At 34.1% G+C, this 20,104-nt stretch overlaps 1 pseudogene; it reads right to left on the minus strand.

Annotated features, from left to right (window-relative positions):
- Positions 1–1,921: 1,921 nt before the first annotated feature.
- Positions 1,922–20,104, minus strand: part of LOC149207573 (villin-4-like) — a 33,587-nt pseudogene continuing 15,404 nt past the window's right edge.

Genomic DNA, 20,104 nt, shown 5'->3' on the forward strand with positions numbered 1-20,104 from the left:
ATTCTGCAAGAACAACAATCTACCAGAAGATACCCACAATGTGCAAGAACAACAACCTGCCAGGAAATGTAAAAGTCATTGTCATTACGGGTCGTTTGTTTCTGTGAGACATTACAAAAATATGAATTACATTTGCAGAAATTCAAACAACAGTTGTAGAGGGCTTCACTCCCCACTTTCCCACAAAGTGCAAGGTCAACAATCTGGCAGAAGATACCCACATAGTACAAGAACAACAATCTGCCAGAATCATTAGTGGTCGTTCGTTTCTGTGAGCAATTAGAAAAATATGATTACATTTGTAGAAATTCAAACAGCAATTGTAGAGGGTTTCACTCCCCACTTACCAGCAGGTTCTCCGGTCGATTCTTAGCTTGATACAGCTGCACTACTGAGCTTTGTACCTGCACGTAGTGTGGAGGGATTTTGCACATTCCTTCCAGGCGCGATTAGAAATCCTTGCACCAGACTTCTTTATCCGATAACGAATATAGGTTTCTGCGAGACATTAGACAAATATTAATTACATTCGCAGAAATTCAAACAGCAGTTGTAGAGGGTTTCACTCCCCACTTACCAGCAGGTTCTCCTGATGATTCTTAGTTTGATGCAGCTGCACTACCGGGCTCTGTACCTGCACATAGTGTGGAGGGATTTTGCACATTCCTTACAGGCGCGCTTAGGAATCCTTGCACCGGGCTTCTTTATCCGATAGCGAGTATAGACGTGTTTAAGGGCGAGCATAACCCAATAGGGGTGTCAGATTGTGAATTCGACACAGGTTCGTTCCAAGCGCAGTTCGAAAGCGAGTTTACCTTGAATCGTTTTATCGTGCAGAGGCATAGACAAGGAGAAACGCAGTAACTAGACCCGCAAAGAGAGAGCGGGAGACATCATAGGCACGGGCAGAGCCAAAGGTAGCAGTAGGGTAGGTTCTGGGTAAGTGCAGGAACAACAATGATTCTGCCAGAGACATTAGAAGTATATGTATTATGAATTACATCTGCAGAAATTCAAATCTATAATCCAAGAAAATATTTAATTAACGAGATGACAATGGACAGGTAAAATGTAAATGAATGCATACTAAGCCACTCATTAGAATTGAAAAAGAACCGAAGGAATTCATTGAGCAAAGGAATTTCAGCAATAATAATTTTGATTGGGGTCGAGTTTATTTTACCTGTCAGTATAGAGCCCATCGGTGCAAGCAGAACCTTCGTAATTATACAAGCTGGCTCTCAGCGTATTCGCATTTCATTTCAGGATTGCCTGTAACGGCACAAGTCATTGCTAGTCATTCGTTTTTGAAGACATTGAAAACATACAATTACATTTGCAGGAATTTGAATTTATAATTCAAGCTTCTCCTGAAGAAGTAAATGGTAAGTAAATACATGCAAACCAATCCGTTAATAGAATCGAGCACGGAATTTCAGCTATAATACCTGTTATGTTACCTGTCAGTACAGAGCGCCCACCAGCACAAGAAAAACCTTAAGACCATGCCTGCAACATATTCGGATTTAAAGTTTGAATACCAACAGGACACCCAACGTATTGGGATTTAAAGTTTATCCAGATTAATTTTCTTTCTAAAGTGATACCATCTCTAATAGAAATTGGCAGTACCGTAATCCTTGTTTTGAGGAGACAAGAATGACAGTATCATAGTTCTTGGTTTGAGCGGACAAGAATGGATGGGGATTTACTTCCAGTCTTGCCTCGCTGAGTGGCCAAAGCCAAACAAACAGTCATTAAATTCCGATTACCTCTGCAAACTTATGAAATGCTCTTCAAAGCGAATAAGCAAGTAGATCATTTATCAACAAAATAGGAATAGCTCAATTGGGAATCTCGCCTTCTCCTGAGGATTGATTCCAGCCCTGAACTCCTCTTTGAGAACCCAGCATCCATCCTTCTACTCGAATTCTACTCGAACTCTAGGCTCCAGCCTTGAGGCATCCACAACCCAGTATCTATCCTTGTACTCAACTCTAGGCTCCAGCCTTGAGGCATCCAAAGCCACATGAGAGCCAGAGCCAGCAGGACTGGCTACAGCCTTGGTTGTTGTTCCTTTGTTATTTCCATCCGCACTGATCTCAGAATTGAGTCCGCCAGGATGAACAGCACGAACCTAGACTGCTCTCACTTATACCCACAGCAAACAGCATTGTATCTCTGCCAACTAAGGCTCGACGATGACACCGCTGTTTTTTGGCACAGTACCCAATGAACTCTCCGCTCCCACTTCCACACCGTTGCCTAAACCGTTGCCTATTTTTTTGGCAAGTGAGGCTCGACGTTGACACCGCTGCGTTTTTGGCACAGTACCCAATGAACTCTCCGCTCCCACTCCCATGTTTTTTTGGCAAGTGAGGCTCGACGTTGACACCGCTGCGTTTTTGGCACAGTACCCAATGAACTCTCCGCTCCCACTCCCATGTTTTATTGGCAAGTAATCATAACCGCTCCCGCTCCCATGTTTTATTGGCAAGTAATCATAACATGTAATGGATTCCTTCCCACAACTGGTTAGCCGCCCGCACATTACTTGAAAACTATGAAACGGGAGCATATGTTTTTATGGTAAAATTAATTGTTATGAATTACAAATAATTAAAGTTTTTATATATTTAAATTTTGTTTAGGTACATTGTAATTAATTTTAATTTTATTTAAGTGTTGGATTTCCAACAAATAATAAAAATATATGGAGTTTTTAGTTTTGAAACAAGGAGCCACTGTTGTGGCGTTAGTCCCTGCCGGTTAACAGAACAGTTTGGTGAGTTATTATTATGAGATTTAATTTGTGTTTAATTTGCATTATCATCAGAGCTTGTTTGCATTACTAGTGTGTTGTAGGCATGCTTAATTGTATTAAGATTTAGAGAATTGGATAGCGAATTGTTGTATGGACTTTTTGACTTTGTGCAAAGAGTGAAATATAATGAACTTTGCGTTTGTTAAATAAGAATTGTGATAAATGTAAGATTAGTTTTAGATGTAATTTTCCAATGTGTCATGATTTAAAAAATGTTTAGATTAATAATTAAAATGTAATAAAATTTTACAATTTTGTTATTTTTTTACATTTGAATATTATGGAAATATTCATAAAATGATAATGAGCAAATAAACATTATTATGAATATAAATTTGTTAATTAAATTCGTGGTGGAGAGTGTTCAATATTTAGATAAATCATTCTCGAAAGTCAAAAAAGAACTTAAGCATTTAAAAATTATGGAGTCTTGAACCCATGATTGAAAGATTAGATATCTAGTAACATGTTTGGACATAAATGATACCATTCAGGTTAATGTCAATGATTGGGGAATTATTCCATGGTCAAAAGAACAAAAGATGTATTTATTTAAAAATATTGTTTATCATAACTTTAGTGTGAACTTTAAATTTGTTCAATTACTAATTAGCAAAGAAAATAAACCCTGCATCTAATTTCTAATTAGTAATTTGTTGCATTTAATTAATAATTTGTTGTGATGCAAAAGGACATGACTTTTGGTCTTTTTTATAGTTTTGGGTTAGTAAAAATAGCATCTAAGTACAATAGCAAAGTAATTTTGATAAGTTTATTTTATAAATTAAAAACTAAAATAAACAGATTAAAATTAAAAAAACATTTAAACTTTACGAGTTGAAATGTAAATTGATCATGATCTGCAAGAAAAAATTCATTATCTTTTGGTGTTGTATACTCTTGCTTTCTGCAATATCTGTGTTCCATTTAAGTAAGTTAGTTTTTTATTGAAATTTTTTCGAAGTATGATGAAAGGACTTACGTCACAGATAAACAGATGCCATTAAACATAGTTGTTTTTCTATTTTGTGATTATCTTAATTAGGGAGTATAGTTTAATATAATTGATTTATTTGGCATAACATAAGCATAGCAGGTATGATGACATATAGAATGACGAAAAATGCGATAATTGAAAATAATAAAAGAATGGAGATTGACTATACCACTTCAAATTACTCTATTTATTAGTTAGAAATAATGTTTTGACAGCTTGATTTTTTAAAACTTATTATGTTATTAAACTTTATACCTGGTGACAAGAAAGGCTTACCTTGGCATAAGCTAATTATTGCAGGTTAATACAACTGGGAGAAATGATATTACATGTTATAAATTATGAAAATCATATTCAATTAATAGTGTTTTAAAAAATACATGAAAGTTCATTTCAATGTGGGAATCTTTTTATTCAAGGAATTTTATTTCTTTGTGATTGGAAGTGTAATCTTTCCATTATGAATACTGAATAATAAAAATATTATAGGAAATTTATACTTAGTTAAAACTATAAATAATTTAATACTTATAATTAAATATGAATAGATAACCAGTATTTAATATTATATGGGTAATTTAAAATGATAAAATGCATTATTTATTTAAACATCAAAGATAGAGTGTGATATTATAATTAAATAAAAACAAATAATAATAATATTTTTATATTGGATCAAAGATATTTAAATTTAATTATAATTGGCATGTTTATCATGATTAATCATAGTAAAAAGTGTTTAATCACAATTAACATGGTTGTGATGCTGATGCATGGTCATCTCGCTAATCCATGGTCAAAATGGTCAATCATTATTAAAATGGTGAATGATGGTAAAGCATGCCCAATGTAGTTAACAAATATTAAAAATAAACAAACCCAACTATTAAATAAATGAGTTCAAGTAACTAAATATAGTAGATAGAAAATGGTGAATGATGGTAAAGCATGACCAACATGGCTATCAAATATTAGAAACAAACAAACCCAAATATTAGATAAATGATTTCAAGTAACTAAATATAGTAGATAGTAATTTATATTTATGAAACTTGTTCAAATTGATTTTGTACATGAAATCAAACATATAACACATAAAGAGCCTAATTTATTAAACATTAGCATAATGAATCAAGAACCATAGAGACAAAATAAAAACTGCCAATGCCAATTTTTATTAACTAATAATTAATGCAACATTCCACTAGATGAATGTTCAAATACAAGATGATCATTTAAGAACATAGGATTTGTGCTGTAACATTTTGTCATTCTGTCAATATAATGTCATTTTGTCAGCAATGACAGCACTTCATTCCAAGTCTGCATGTTTCAAAAATTTCAGTTGAAGGGGATCCCATGGAATTTGCAGAAATTTATGCTTCTTTATACCAGCTTAGTTGCTGAATTTTAACAAGATCATTTCCAGACTTTCCTAGAATGGCTGCAACTGTGCGTTCAGATGTTACAAGTTCAACTGTAGTTTTTGTGATAAGCTCACCAGCTGCTGTCACACTGCCAAAGGTGATATACAATGCCAGGGACATTAGTACAGAAATAGTGATCAGCAAAACCATCATGATAGCAGCAATTGACAAAATTTTGCAAATGTTGTGTACCTTTCAAATCTGGCAGAAGTCCGTTGACGAAGAATTGGGTCCTCAAACTCAGAGAAATTGCCAATACTGTTTATATTGCGATTTGACTGAATTTTGAAACAAAGCATATAGTTAGTACTACAGGGGTTGGTGTTTGCAGACAGATTTATGGTTAATTATCTTAAATAGAAATTTAATTGCAGCAAGGAATCTGCTTTTGTTCTAAGAAATCAAAATCAAAAAGTAGCAACAGAGGGACAGTAGACGAATTGTTGGCAAATGTTGGAAAATGTCGGAGGGAGATCAAGAACTGCATACAAAATGGGTGCACTTGTTTGCTGTGGATTGCCTGAAATTTCAATCAGTGCTTCAGATTTTCCTGGTCTAACTTCAAGAAGATTAACTTTGGCATGAGAAATCTGACCATACAAAGAAAACATGATCAGTAAATAAAGTGACTTCATAGCAAGGCATCAACAATTGAGCTTGTACTGTGGTGCTCTTGTGGGCGGACAACTGTCCCTCGTCGAGATCCTGGAAAGTTACTCGACTTGGGTTTTACCCTGTTCGCGCCCGTTGGGTTATTATTGTTACTTGGTTGTTTAGCTGTGCAGTCTGTGTGATTTTTCATGGTTATTTGAGCATTATAAGTTAATGGCATTCTGGTTGAATACTGAGGGTTTGTTTTAGCTGTGGTCGGCATGCGCTGTGGTGGTCTAATCGCCGGCCAGCTGTCCCTCCTCGAGATGCTGGAAAGTTCGGCTTGGGTTTTACTGTCTTCGCGGCCTTTGGGTTGGTATTGTTACTTGCTTGTTTAGCTCTGTAGTCTGTGCGATTTTTCGTCTGCGGTGGAGTTCCTGCCTGCTCGGGTTTTATGGAAATTTCGGTAAATGTCTGCGTGAAGCTGTGATTCTTGGTTGTATTGTTTAGAGGTTAAGTTCGGCTACTGCATTATAAGTTAATGCCATTCTGGTTAAATACTGAGGGTTGCTGTTACCTGCATGCAAGAGTCCATGGTTATTTGAGCATTATAAGTTAATGGCATTCTGGTTAAATACTGAGGGTTTCTCTTACCTGCATGGCTTTTATGAGCGATATAACCTAAGTCGAACCAAGGTTTTGGGGGTGGAAAGGTTGGTTTTGGGGGTGGAAAGGTTTTGGGGTCTTATTGGGGGCCTCGCATGGTTCGAGGTGAAGGGCACGTGGTCCGGTGACTCCCAAGCGGATGTGTAACGTTGGTATGAATCGGACCCTGTTCGCGCCCTTTGGGTTATTATTGTTACTTGGTTGTTTAGCTCTGCAATCTCTGCGATTTTTCGTTTGTATTTGTTGTATTGTCTGCGGTGAAAACACAATGCGGTTTCTGCCTGTCGTGATACTGTGGGCTTCTCTTAGCTACATGGGTTTTATGGAAATTTCCGTAAATGTCGGTTTCGACCACCATTTTGGGCCGAGACGACCTGGGTGAAGCTATGGTTCTTGGTACAGATTGAGTGGCAGTCTTTTGTAGTTTGAATTGTTTTTGCAGATGAAGAGATAAATAAATTGGGGTTTTTGAACTGTTTGAAACGTTAAAATATTGAAGATTGCAGTGTCTTTTGTAACTGCACGGTTTCCTATCCTAGGCGTGTATTCAAGATAGTAAATAGACTATAAAAGAAACAATGACTTCAAGTTGTTAAAACCTATAACTTCAAACTAATAAAATTTGAAATCTTAATATTATAAATAATAATGACGTAATTTAATAACATTGGCATGAAAAATATTTATAAGCAAAATATTTCTAACATTCTCTAACTAGTTATAATTCTATATTTGAATGAGATAATGATCCAACAATTATGAAAAGGTGATTCAAATTTCACAACTATCTCTCTTGTTATGGCGATTCAAGGAATAGATAGTGTGATCAAATCAACTATGGTGTTACGGTGGTGGAAATCTATAAGACTAAAACACATGCCTAAGATGGCTTGTTGCAGCTTTGCAATGTTGACGAGATCTCTTTTGATTTGCAAAAACAATTTATTAGAAAGTGAGTATTGTACATACCTGAACCAACTGATCAGTTTCGAAAGCACACCGAGGAAGCTGTTCTCTTTGTAATATTCTAATATTGGCAGCTGTTGTGTGCCTCATATCAGAAGTCAGTGCAGCACCCCTGCCAATTAGACAACACAATTTCAAAATAAGATCAAGTTGTTGAAACGTACTTTATCATATGCAATCCTATTACTGGTTACAGAACTGTATCTGCGATCAAACTTCAGATTCACGCTAACTAGCTAAACATGAGAATGCAGAAGGAGAGATCAAAAGTGTGAGGCTACAAAGTCATAAACTTCTGGAACAAGGCTTGCAGCACGTGCTTTTCAATGAGATCTAATAGAAACATTGGCTGAAAATATTGCACAATGCTGAGGATGTAGGCAATTATGAGATTGGTATTGTTTTAGTATAGAACAAAGGGGCAAAATGGTGCAACAAAATGCAAACAACCGACTAGAAATTTTAGGGACGGGTTTCATAAAAAGGTTTAAGTCCCCTTGCCGAAGTACTCCAAAGGTAGCTTCTGCATACACGACATTGTGTGTGAAGTGCACTTCAAATCATATAAAAAATGAAATGGGTTGAGGTAAACTTACTGCTTGGACATTCTTTATCATGCTTATTTTAAAAGCTTGCATCATTTTATTTATTATTTGTAAATAACTATGTGTCATGATCTTTCTTTTTTTATTCTCGAGTCAAATGAATGCAATTAAATTAAAACAGAATGCACACAGAATCCAGATTAACACATAGGAAAGTTTTAGAGACATATATGAAAAACCAACTGAAGCATAAAATAAACGTACTTTCACGTTGAACTCTGACCAGTTCTGTTTTAGAAGATAAAGAATTGCAAAAAAGTCATTTGTATCTATATCCGAATCCAATAGAATTTGATGCGGTGCTCCATGTGATGGAAAAATTTGACAACTTAGGTAAGCTAACAGAAATATTTGGGAAAGAATAAAAACACGTGACATCATCATGACGCTCTCTCACGAGCTGCACTTTATATCATCAACTGCAGTTGCTCATGCAAATAAACTAGTTGAGTCAAAACAGTACTCAAATTATGCAAAACAAAGATGTCTGGATATGGTATTTGCAAAAAAAGCTGAAATACTTGCAAACAGAAAGAAGCATCAAATACTTGCAGATTGTACTTGCCTTATGTGAGCAGGGAGCAACACAATTTCAAAATAAGATCAAGCTGCTGAAAGGTATTTTATCATATGCAATGCTATTACTGGTTACAGAACTGTATCTGCGATCAAACTTCAAATTCACGCTAACTAGCTAAACATGACAATGCAGAACCATATTCATATTACTTTTGCATTTGTTCTGGATGTGAATGGCAGCATGTTCCTGCATTTTGTAATCTGTAGAAAAAATAGTTAGTTAGAATAAAATGATAGCATTGTAAATTGAAGAGAGGACATATTTGAGAGAAAACATGTTAAGGAGTTATGTGAACTAAGGTTTCTTGTGCAAGCCTTATATCATGTACAATGTGTCAAAAGCTTGTTTAACATTAAAAAGAGTATTTGATTGACTAAAGCTGTATAAGAGTAAAACAGATCTCTAACATGGCTTGTTCCAGGTTTCCAATCTTGACAACATCTCTTTTAATTTGCAAAAACAATTTATTAGAAACTCAGTATTGTATATACCTGAACCAACTGATCAGTTTCGAAAGCATACCGAGGAAGCTGTTCTCTTGGCAATATTCTAATATTGGCAGCTGTTGTATGCATCATTTCAGAAGTCACTGCAGCAGTGCTGCTAATTAGAGAACAAAATTTCAAAATAAGATCAAGCTATTCGAACGTACTTTATTTAAGATTAAAAGGAGTATTTGATTGACTAAAGTTGTATAAGACTAAAACACATGCCTAACATGGCTTCTTGCAGCTTTGCAATGTTGACAAGATCTTTTTTGATTTGCAAAAACAATTTATTAGAAAGTGAGTATTGTATATACCTGAACCAAGTGATCAGTTTCGAAAGCACACCGAGGAAGCTCTCCTCTTTGTAATACCCTAATATTGGTAGCTGTTGTGTGCCTCATTTCAGAAGTCAGTGCAGCACCCCTGCCAATTAGACAACACAATTTCAAAATAAGATCAAGCTGCTGAAAGGTATTTTATCATATGCAATGCTATTACTGGTTAGAGAACTGTATCTGCCATCAAACTTCAGATTCATGCTAACTAGCTAAACATGAAAATGCAGAACCATATTCATATTACTTTTGCATTTGTTCTGGACGTGAAGGCCAGCATGTTCCTGCATTTTGTAATCTGTAGAACAAACAGTTAGTTAGAATAAAATGATAACATTCTAAATTGAAGAGAGGACATATTTGAGAGAAAACATGTTAAGGAGTTATGTGAACTAAGGCTTCTTCTGCAATACTTATAGCTGTATAAGAGTAAAACAGATCTCTAACATGGCTTGTTCCAGTTTTCCAATCTTGACGAGATCTGTTTTAATTTGCAAAAACAATTTATTAGAAACTCAGTATTGTATATACCTGAACCAACTGTTTAGTTTCGAAAGCACACTGAGCAAGGCGTTCTCTTGGTAATATTCTAATATTGGCAACTGTTATGTGCTTCATTTCAGAAGTCATTGCAGCAGTGTTGCTCATTAGACAACAAAATTTCAAAATAAGATCAAGCTGTTCAAAGGTACTTTATCACATGCAATCCTATTACTGGTTACAGAACTGTATGTGTCATCAAACTTCATATTCACGTTAACTAGTTAAACATGGCAATGCACAAGGAGAGATCAAAACCATGAACCTACAAAGTCATAAACTTCTGAAATAAGGTTTGGACTTCAAATGATATAAAAAATGAAATGGGTTCAGATAAACTTACTGGTTTGAAATTCAGCATTGAGTCCGAGCAAGAATACCAATGGAATGAATGGAAGCTACCAGAAATGTATATCAGTCATTGTGTCTTTTGTGCTTTGTAGATTGGAAACCATGTGAGCATTCTTCAGATTGTAAACTGCAAATCATGTCAGCAGTCTCCAGATATATGGCATATTCACATGGTCTGTGGGATAAATTCTTTCCTGGTAACGTTACCAGATTTTATGCAAAGCAGTTACCCTGTAGCATTTGTTTCGAAAATATAACTCTACGTTTGACTTTGAATCAGATGTGTTTAGGAACATGCAAAAAATTTAAGCAAATTGTAGAGCTAACAGTAAACAGAAACATAGGTAATATAAAACAAAACCTTTCGAGCCCAAAACTTTCATTTGGCTTAAGGTTATAATGCTATTATAATGAAAAATCATGCGGATCAAGCAACGGTCAGCAATTGATCGATTGCATATAGTCCCAGGGAAGGACTAATAATACCAAATGCATTATGTCATAATTCCATTTTCAAACAACATATATTCATTTTAAAGTCCATATAGTTTGATGCTATTTATAAAGTCTAGCTTCAAGCATGTTGCAGAATGCGTTCGATCTCAAATACAAGACAGAAACAGAAACAATACAAATAGACATGTATAGACTTTCTAGGCCTCTTTCCTGAATCGTTAGCTACATTATGCAACAAACAAAAACTAACATAGCATTCAGCCATAACATAAGAGGAGACAGAAATGACTAGCCGATTCAATATACAATTTGTCATTTAACTTGAGTAGATAATAAGTGCCATGTTTAATTAATCTATGGAATCTTTTGTGTTTGCATTCAGCAGCTGTAGATACAAAATTATTGCTGATCTGATGTTGCATTTGCTGTATTCAATGATATAATTTAAACCAAACATGGTACTTTTTAAGATGCGACAAAAATATAGATACAAAAGCTGGCAAGACAATCTCTGGTTGTCAAGCTTGAAGCATGATGCAAAATGCGTTCCATTTGAGATACAGAACAGAAACAGAAACAGTACAAACACAGATGCATAAAGACTTTCTAGCCTTTTTTCATCCATTTGAGATACAGAACAGAAACAGAAACAACACAAGTACAGATGCATAAAGACTTTCTAGCCTTTTTTCATCAACTATTGCGTTACATATTCTTTGTAAATGAGTCAAAATTGCAAGTCAAATACTTGTATTATCGTGAGAGCATAATATGAAGAAACATATTCATATTACTTTTGCATTTGTTATGGATGTGAAGGCTGCCATGCTCCTGGATTTTGTAATCTGTATAACAAATGGTTAGTTAGAACAAAATGATAACAGTGTAAATTGAAGAGAGGACATATTTGAGAGAAAACATGTTAAGGCATATGTTGATGTACCTTCCATTTGTTAGTTGACATGTAATAGCTCGCTATCTTCATTGAGTGTGAACTTGCTCTGAATTTTGAAGTCACGTAAGATGTAAACAGTGGTAGCTTTCTGTTGCAAATATGTCTCATATGACATTGATTTTAAATCAGGAAGTAAGTCATGTAATAAGGGCTCCCTGATAATGCACTGGACAAAGTTATTTGTAATGGATTCTATTACAGCATTTATACAATGCTTGTAGAGGAAAGGACAATTATCATTGCATTGTGAACAGAAAATTGTTGCATTGGCTATTGCTATGGATGAATTCACTGGGCAGTTACAAATTGCACAAACAGGTTCGAAAGGAGTTGAATATGGATTTGTTGCGGTCAGAATACCTTCGACCTGTTTATAAAACATTCAAACGTTAATTTAGATTATTACATGCCAAATGCAAATGCAGCAAAAACATTATTATTGCTATACTTACAACATAGGTAGATGTAGTTTGTGAGATTGTTGAGTGCATCTGTGTTAAGTTCAGTCATGAACGTTGACTTCGATGCTCTGAATATTGTTTCTGTTGTGTTTACCTTTTTTGTTAAATTTTTTAAAAGAATGAGCGGAAAGTGTCCTTTTTGCAATTGTTTTTCCATTGAAAGGAAAAATTGTTCATATGTGTCAAACAGTTGCAACTGCAGAACAGAAATTGCTATGTATTGAAAAATACAAAAAGTAATATGCAACTACATTGTTCGTATGCATTGAAAAATTGCAATTGCAGAAGACAAATTACAAAAACTATGGACAAATTACAACAACTATGTATTGAAGTGATGCATGTTATCTACTGAAAATTAGGAATAAGTAACATCTGAATACATACAGTTGCATTGTCGTTTTCAGAATCTCCATCTTTGATATGGAGTATGTAATGCAATCCAACTCGTTTGGCAAGTGTAACGGCAGCAGCGATTGTGCCAATTGGGTACATTTCTTTTTTGTTTGCAAATTGCCTAATGGTCGTATTGGGAATGAAGCAATATTCTTTGCAAACTTCAGGTACAGTTTCTATGATACTTGATTCATTAAGCAATATTATTTTGTCACAGTCACCGCGATCATAAACACTTTTAGGCAATATCCTGAAATTTGTAATTGAGGTACTGTTGCCTTGCAAAATTTTCTGTTCATGTCGCTCTACCAAATGTGCAGGTACACTCAACGTTATAGTCATCATTCCTTGAGCATCTGTCAAATCAGCTCGCAATACTTGACGTGATTTGTTTGCTTTATCAAGGAATGCACTATAGACAACCATTATGTCTCCAACAAATAGCTGCCCAATTTTACGACTATTGAGATCTTCAATTGATACTTTAATTGGTAGTATCTATTTTTGCCTATTAAAATTGCTTAGTTAGAAATTGCTATAACATTTGTAGAATACTATGTTTCTCCTAAAGACTGAATAACTAGAAATAGATTAGAGTGTTGTGTTTCATATGCATACCTTTTTTATGTATCATTTTGCACATTTGTTGAATGAAGTTTGGCTGCGATTGTTTCAGTTGGACTAACACAGGCAAACACATGGTTCAATATGATGTGGATATTATCACATGTATTTTGTGATAAGTAATCAATAAAGAAATTGTGATATGTAACCTGTACATGTCTTCTTGCTACATTGTTTGGGGGGACTTACTACTAGTGCTTTCTTCACTCGTCCAAGATTTTCTAATTTATATACATTTAAATATAGATATGTAAAAAGAGAAGATATATATAGTAAACATTAATATTTTAAATAGAAAATAGCATATTTGTATAGTTGTCATACATACCTTTTCAAAGCAAGTGGTTGGTTTGCCTTTCCTAATTGAGTTATGTGGTCTATTTCTTCAGTTGTTTGTTTTCCTTTTTCAGGATTTATGCTATGTTATAGAATAGGAACATATATTTAGTTCAATTTCAAAGAGCATATAGAAGTAAACAGTTAACAAGGAACATTAAAACCATAGAACCATACATATGTAAAGATAGAATGCATATATAGTAAACATTAATATTCTAAATACAAATTGGCATATTTGTATAGTTGTCATAGACATACCTTGCTGAACATTATTATTCTAAATACAAATTAGCATATTTGTATAGTTGTCATAGACATACCTTTGCAAAACAAGTGGTTGGCTTGCTCTTTCTATTTGCGTTATGGATTCTATTTCTTCAATTGTTTCTTTTCGTCTCTGAAGATTTAGGCTATGTTATAGAATAGTAACATATATTTAGTGCAAATTAGAAGTAAAAAGTGAACAAGAACATTAAAACCATAGAACCATACATATGTAAAAATAAAAATAGAATGCATATATAGTAGACATTAATATTCTAAATACAAATTACCATTTTTTTGTAGTTCTCATAGACATACCTTTGCAAAACAAGTGGTTGGTTTGCGCTTTCTAATTGGCTTATGCATTCTATTTCTTCAATTGTTTCATTTCCTTTTTCAAGATTTATGCTATGTTATAGAATAGTAAGACATATTTAGTACAAGTCAAAAGAACATATAAAAGTAAAACTTGAACAAGAAGACAAGATCCATAGAAAAGGAAAGGCAAAAAGAATATACTCTGTTTGTTTATGTTGCATGTTGTTGTTCTTTTTTCTTGGTCGTTCTGTTCAATTGAAAAGGGTTTTACTAGCAGAATCTGCATGCATAAATAGATGAGGTCATATCTGCAAATTTATGATAGGATAGTTGTGTTGGTTAATTGAAAAGGCTGTCTTTGGCATAAGTTGCAATGATCAATACAAAACGCCATATATGTAAATGTAGAATAGAATGCATAGTATGTATGCTGTTATCACTTCGTTTAGCACAAAAAGGATATTGTAGTATGCTTTAGTAAAATAGATATGGTAAAACCAGTGAGGTATTGCAAAAATGTCAAAATTTGGAATTTTGTAAACTGTTACATGTGTATATCATAGGTCAAGGACAAGAGATATTGTATCATGGTCAGACCAATATGCATCCAATACGAAAATTCTATACTTTATATTACCTAGATTTGCCCAAACATGGTCAATCAATGATTTGTGCATGCTATTAGTTTTGTCAACTAGGAAATGAAGATTGTAGTTTTGCATGTAGGTTTCTAGCTGCTTTGTTTTTTTATTGCAATGCACCATATCAATATTGAAGTCCCCTAATATAACTATGATATTGTTTAGATCTAAGTGGTATAAAGCTTTTGCAATGACATTGAGGATATTGTTTAGGTTTGCATGTGGCGATGCATATATATTGAGTATTGCAATTTGTAATGTGTGAACTTTTATTTTTGCAAGCAATGCTTCTACAAAGCAGTCTTCAAAATGGGTATGTTCAAGGATAATGATATTTTTCTTTATCAATATCATTACTCCATGCTTAATGCAACTTGAGATGCAATTGAAATTTTTGAAGTATTCATTTTGCATAGACAGCAACATATGTGTTTCTTGTAAGCACAAGATATCAAATTGCATTGTGTCATAGTCATTGCATATGTCAGTAAGATGCGCATGAAGATTGCGAGTGTTCAATGAAAGAATAAAGATGGATCGCAATGTTTGTATTGATGAACAATCGTATTCTAGTTGCCATTTTGCAGTGGTTTGCAAACGTTGCATTTCAGAATTTACTTTTTGCTTGACCTTGAAGTTACTATGTTTAAGAGGATTAAGCAAATACAATGATTCTATGTTTCTGACACGTGATAGTGCTGTGTATACTAGGCCATGCACTTGTACTCCAGTAGGGTCAAATTCAAGCCTATCCAAGGTTAAGCCTTGTGATCTATGTATTGTGCGTGCACATGCAAGTTGAATTGGAAATTGTTTTCGTATTTTCAATGGCGCCATCTTTGATGCCATAGGCATTGGTTTTGATATTCGCAATATTGGTGTCCAATCATGTGCTATCTCTGAAGTGTACAAATGACCTAGTTTTCTAGATAGTCGATGACCAATATTAGGGTCATGGAACTTAATCCATAGAACATCGACCTTATTTGTATGGGTATATGCTTTAACTATTCCATCTGCACCATTCACTAGCCCATCTGGTGCATCATAATTGCAAGCATACATTTCAACTAACATGTTCAACTTTATCAAAAGGTGCGGAGGCAAAATAGCCATATGTTGATGAACTGGGAAATTGTCGTTATTCTCCTCATTTTCGTCAATTGCATTAATCAAAATTTCTTTGCCAGGCATTAGCATCAACATTTTCTTGTTATGCATTGCAACATCTTTGTTTTTGTAAAATAAATAGGGAAATGTTGGATCATTTGGTACAGGGCGCATGCAACTTGTATTCATGTATGTTATATCATCAGATGTTTGACAATTTGTTCGCATTCTATTTAACACTGATATGAATCTCTTATTTGTTTGTCGCATCGTCATATGCAATTGGAAGCACTTGACATTATCCTTCCAGAAATCATGTGTTATTGTTTGATTGTTGATTGTTGGTTGTTCAAAAATAAGAGAGTCTTGAATAGGTTGTGCTTGATAGAAATCACCACAAAATATGATGTCAATGTTCCCAAAGTATTTTGTTTGGACATGTTTTATGTTTCTGAGTCTATTGTCAATAGAATATAAGAACCGACTTCCAATCATCGAGATCTCATCTATGAAAGCTACTTGCAATTCTTGATATAGCTTTGATAAGTTGTCCAATACTTCTTTGCTCAGTGAGAACAGTTGAGACTTGTTAAAAGGCATTAGCAATGCAGAATGGATTGTTGTTCCACCTGCATTATATGCAGCTTTTCCTGTGTATGCTAATATTAGACCTTTTGGTTTCATAAGATCAGTTGTGTTTTGTGAATCATAAATTCATATAAGCATTTGGAAAATCGCTTTTGCTGTGAGCGTTTTACCTACACCTGCTCCACCTGTAATAAAAAGGTAAATTGGTTCCTTGGGGTTTTTTTTTTTTTTAATTGCAATGTCTTTTACAATTGCTTGTTGTTCTTTGTTCAAGATTCTTCTAAGTTTGTAATATTCATTGTTCTCCATTAAAAATGGATGGGCAGTAATTTGAAATCCAAGATTGATTTTTTTCTTCATTTCAAATTGTTTTGGAAATTGCAAGTCCGATTGCAAATCATATTCCTCATAATGGGAATTGTTCTCTTGGTTTTGCATATTCATTTCGTTAGTATTCAAAGAACTAATTTGCTCATTTGTTGCAGTCTCTAAATCACCCCATGTTGGATTGATGTTATATGTAAATTTGGCTTCATTAACTTGAATTGTTTTTTCATGTAATGTATATGCAGAGAGCCATGTAGGCAATTCTTGTTTCAATGTATCTTCAAAATTTTCAAATGGCATATATAACAATAATTTCTCTCGACAAAAGTTTTCAATATCATTGTGTTTGTTATATTTGACAAATCGTATAACATTTGGTTTTTTCCTTTTAGATATGGGTTTGCCATTTTTCTTGTAATTTGATACAAATTCTGCAAGGCAGATTTTGCTAATGGAACTTGGTCGTCCAATGTAGTAGTCAACAATGGAATGGCACATAACATCTTTTGAATCATCAGGTTCTTGTTTCAAAAGAATAGGCGGTTTAAGCATAAATGTGCGTTCATCAACTGGAGACGTGTTTACAAATATACATTCCCTTGAACTAGAACTCAATGGCAATGAAAGTGCTATATGCACTGCTTGTTGAGCTGACATTTGTTGTAGATTGAGTAATGTATTTCCAAGTTTACGGATCATTTGCATAGCATCAATTTCATCTTTCTGATGCTCTTTGCGTATTCTTCTAAATGCATTTGTCATAGACTTGTCAATTTTGGTCATATATGAACTACAATATGATGCTGCAGCATATGCATTTAGCACAAATTGTGCATCTGTATTTGCATTCCATAAAGCAGGGATACCGTTTGCAAAACTGTTATTCCAAATGTGAGAAGGTTTTCGTTTCAGGAAAATTGTTGGTTGCTTTACTCTATGTTGTAATAGTTCTATGTACTCATTTTGTAGTAGGCATATTTCTAAGAGGAAATTGTCATGTGTTGTTGAATCATTGTAGTTTGTTTGCTCCAAGAATGCAAAAAACGATATTGATTTCTCTACGATTTTTTTTATTTTCTGCATTGGTTGGTTCAATGATCATTGTTGATTTCATTGGTGGCATGGGGAAGTTGTATCTGCAATTTGAATTTTTTCGCTTCTTACAACTTTTTGTATGGTGATGTTTATGCAATTTAGCAACATCTGGCTCCAAATGATCTGTATTACAAGTGATGTAATTGTCAAGAAACTTCTCAATTTCTGAGTTGCTTTCTTTTCCATATATTGGAGCATTCTCTATCCATAACAGTCCATGTTCATGTTCAGTTCCTCTATTTTGGAATTCTGTTACGAAATAGTAATTAGATATTTTTCCAAAGAATGTAGTATCTTGAGATATCAATCGCTTTATAGCATTAATTCTATGTCTATAGTATTGGCTACATGTGACTGGATATTTTCTTATAAGGTAGTCAATGTCATCATCTTCTAATATATCAATAGCATTTTTATTTGCTTTATTTCTAAACAATGTGACAAGTGTATCTACTAATGGTTTCCATCGATGTTCTGCACTTGTGAATGTCACAAAGAAAGTTGGAGGCCCCAGTTGTCGTATCATTGCAAATATGCTTTTCCTAATTTGTTCCAAATGGTCAGAAGATATGCGAATGTTTTTGAAATCTATGTATCCAATGTCAGACTTCAATAACTTTTCCAAATTTGCTCGATACTTGACATCTTTTGCTAATATTTTCCTACCTTTTAGTTGTCCTTTTCTTATTCGCACCCATATGCAAGAAAGCACTTTATAAATTATTATTCGCATTGTCTTGAAAAACAAATTTGTTGTATGATATTGGAAGTCACCACTTGCTTGTAACAATTCCCATTGTACAATTTTTTGGTAACTAAACCTATTTGTGATGTCATGATCACGTGCATTGCCATAAAATAATGTTGGAAAGTTCATTTCTTCTGCATATTTGTCCTTGAAGATGCCTAATGGTCGTTGTCCTTCAGCAGGTGCCAATTCAATAATCTTGTCTTGCAGATCGTAGATGCGTTGTGATTCTATTAATCCATGCACCAATGTTTCAGTAGGTGTTTCATTATTTGCATCACTATCTGTATCACTTTCATTGTCACTGTTTGAATTTTGTACAATGTATTCATTATTCTCTTGTAAAACATGGACCCAATTCTCATTTATACAAATGTTGCTATCTTTATAAATACTTCTAGAACATAGTTCGTTCAATGCCTTCATGACAATAATCGGACGCACTTTACCTGTTTGGTATGCATTTTTGTATTGCAATCGTCTTTTCAATGCAACTGCAATTGTCATTGTATCATTTAGATATTGTGGCAATGCTTTTTTCACAATGTCCATATGAACTGGTACATTGATAATTGATCCTGTTAAGCCAATTTATGACCGTCTATGTCCCCATTGTCTGATTTGTGCAAATGCAATTCTCAATGACACAAGTCTTTCTTCTAGGTCTGAAAGTATATTTACAGTTGGCAATGAAATGTTACGTCTTATTTGTTCAGGTGCTGCAAATTGTGGTAGCTTTCCATTCTCGAGTGCTTTCTTGCAAGAAACACATATGTTTCTTGCTAAAGGTCCTATTGTTCAACGTCAAATTCATATGCTTTTCTTGCAAATCTATAGTGAAGAATCTAATATTTTTTGCAAAATGCAATTTGTTGCAAACTGCACATGTATTCCTAGGCGTGTCTTCGACTTTTTCCATATAAATTTGTATTGCATTTTTCTTTCTTGACTTCTTATTAGAAAATGGTTTTTTGCATCTGTCATTGCATTTGCGTTTTGTACGTATGAATTGCTTTAGCTTGTGATAATTCAGCCTACAATCCTTATTTGGTTGCATTTGCTCTAAATGACATGCTATCTCAAATGCAATATTATTGCTAAAATGTACTTGAGATATACATTGCTCTTTTTCTAGTACATGCTCATGACGCAATTGATTACAAACATCATTTGCTTCCATGCACAATTGTTGAGAATTGTGAACATATTCTTGTATCATTGCATGGTAGTGAATATGTGATGTATTTGTCATGAATGACAAGATGTTAACAATATCATTGCATCTCGAATAAGCGGAACTGTAATTGACAAAGTTATTAGTACCAGACGACCATACTTGGATATTGACTTTGAATATGACAGATATCCATTGTAGACAAAATGGTCCGCCTTCCACTTGTCCTTTTTCATAT

This window comes from Pinus tabuliformis, chromosome 1_2, assembly GCF_031772625.1.
Source record: "Pinus tabuliformis cultivar Carrire ecotype Pingquan chromosome 1_2, CPIR1, whole genome shotgun sequence".
Classification (NCBI taxonomy): domain Eukaryota; kingdom Viridiplantae; phylum Streptophyta; class Pinopsida; order Pinales; family Pinaceae; genus Pinus; species Pinus tabuliformis.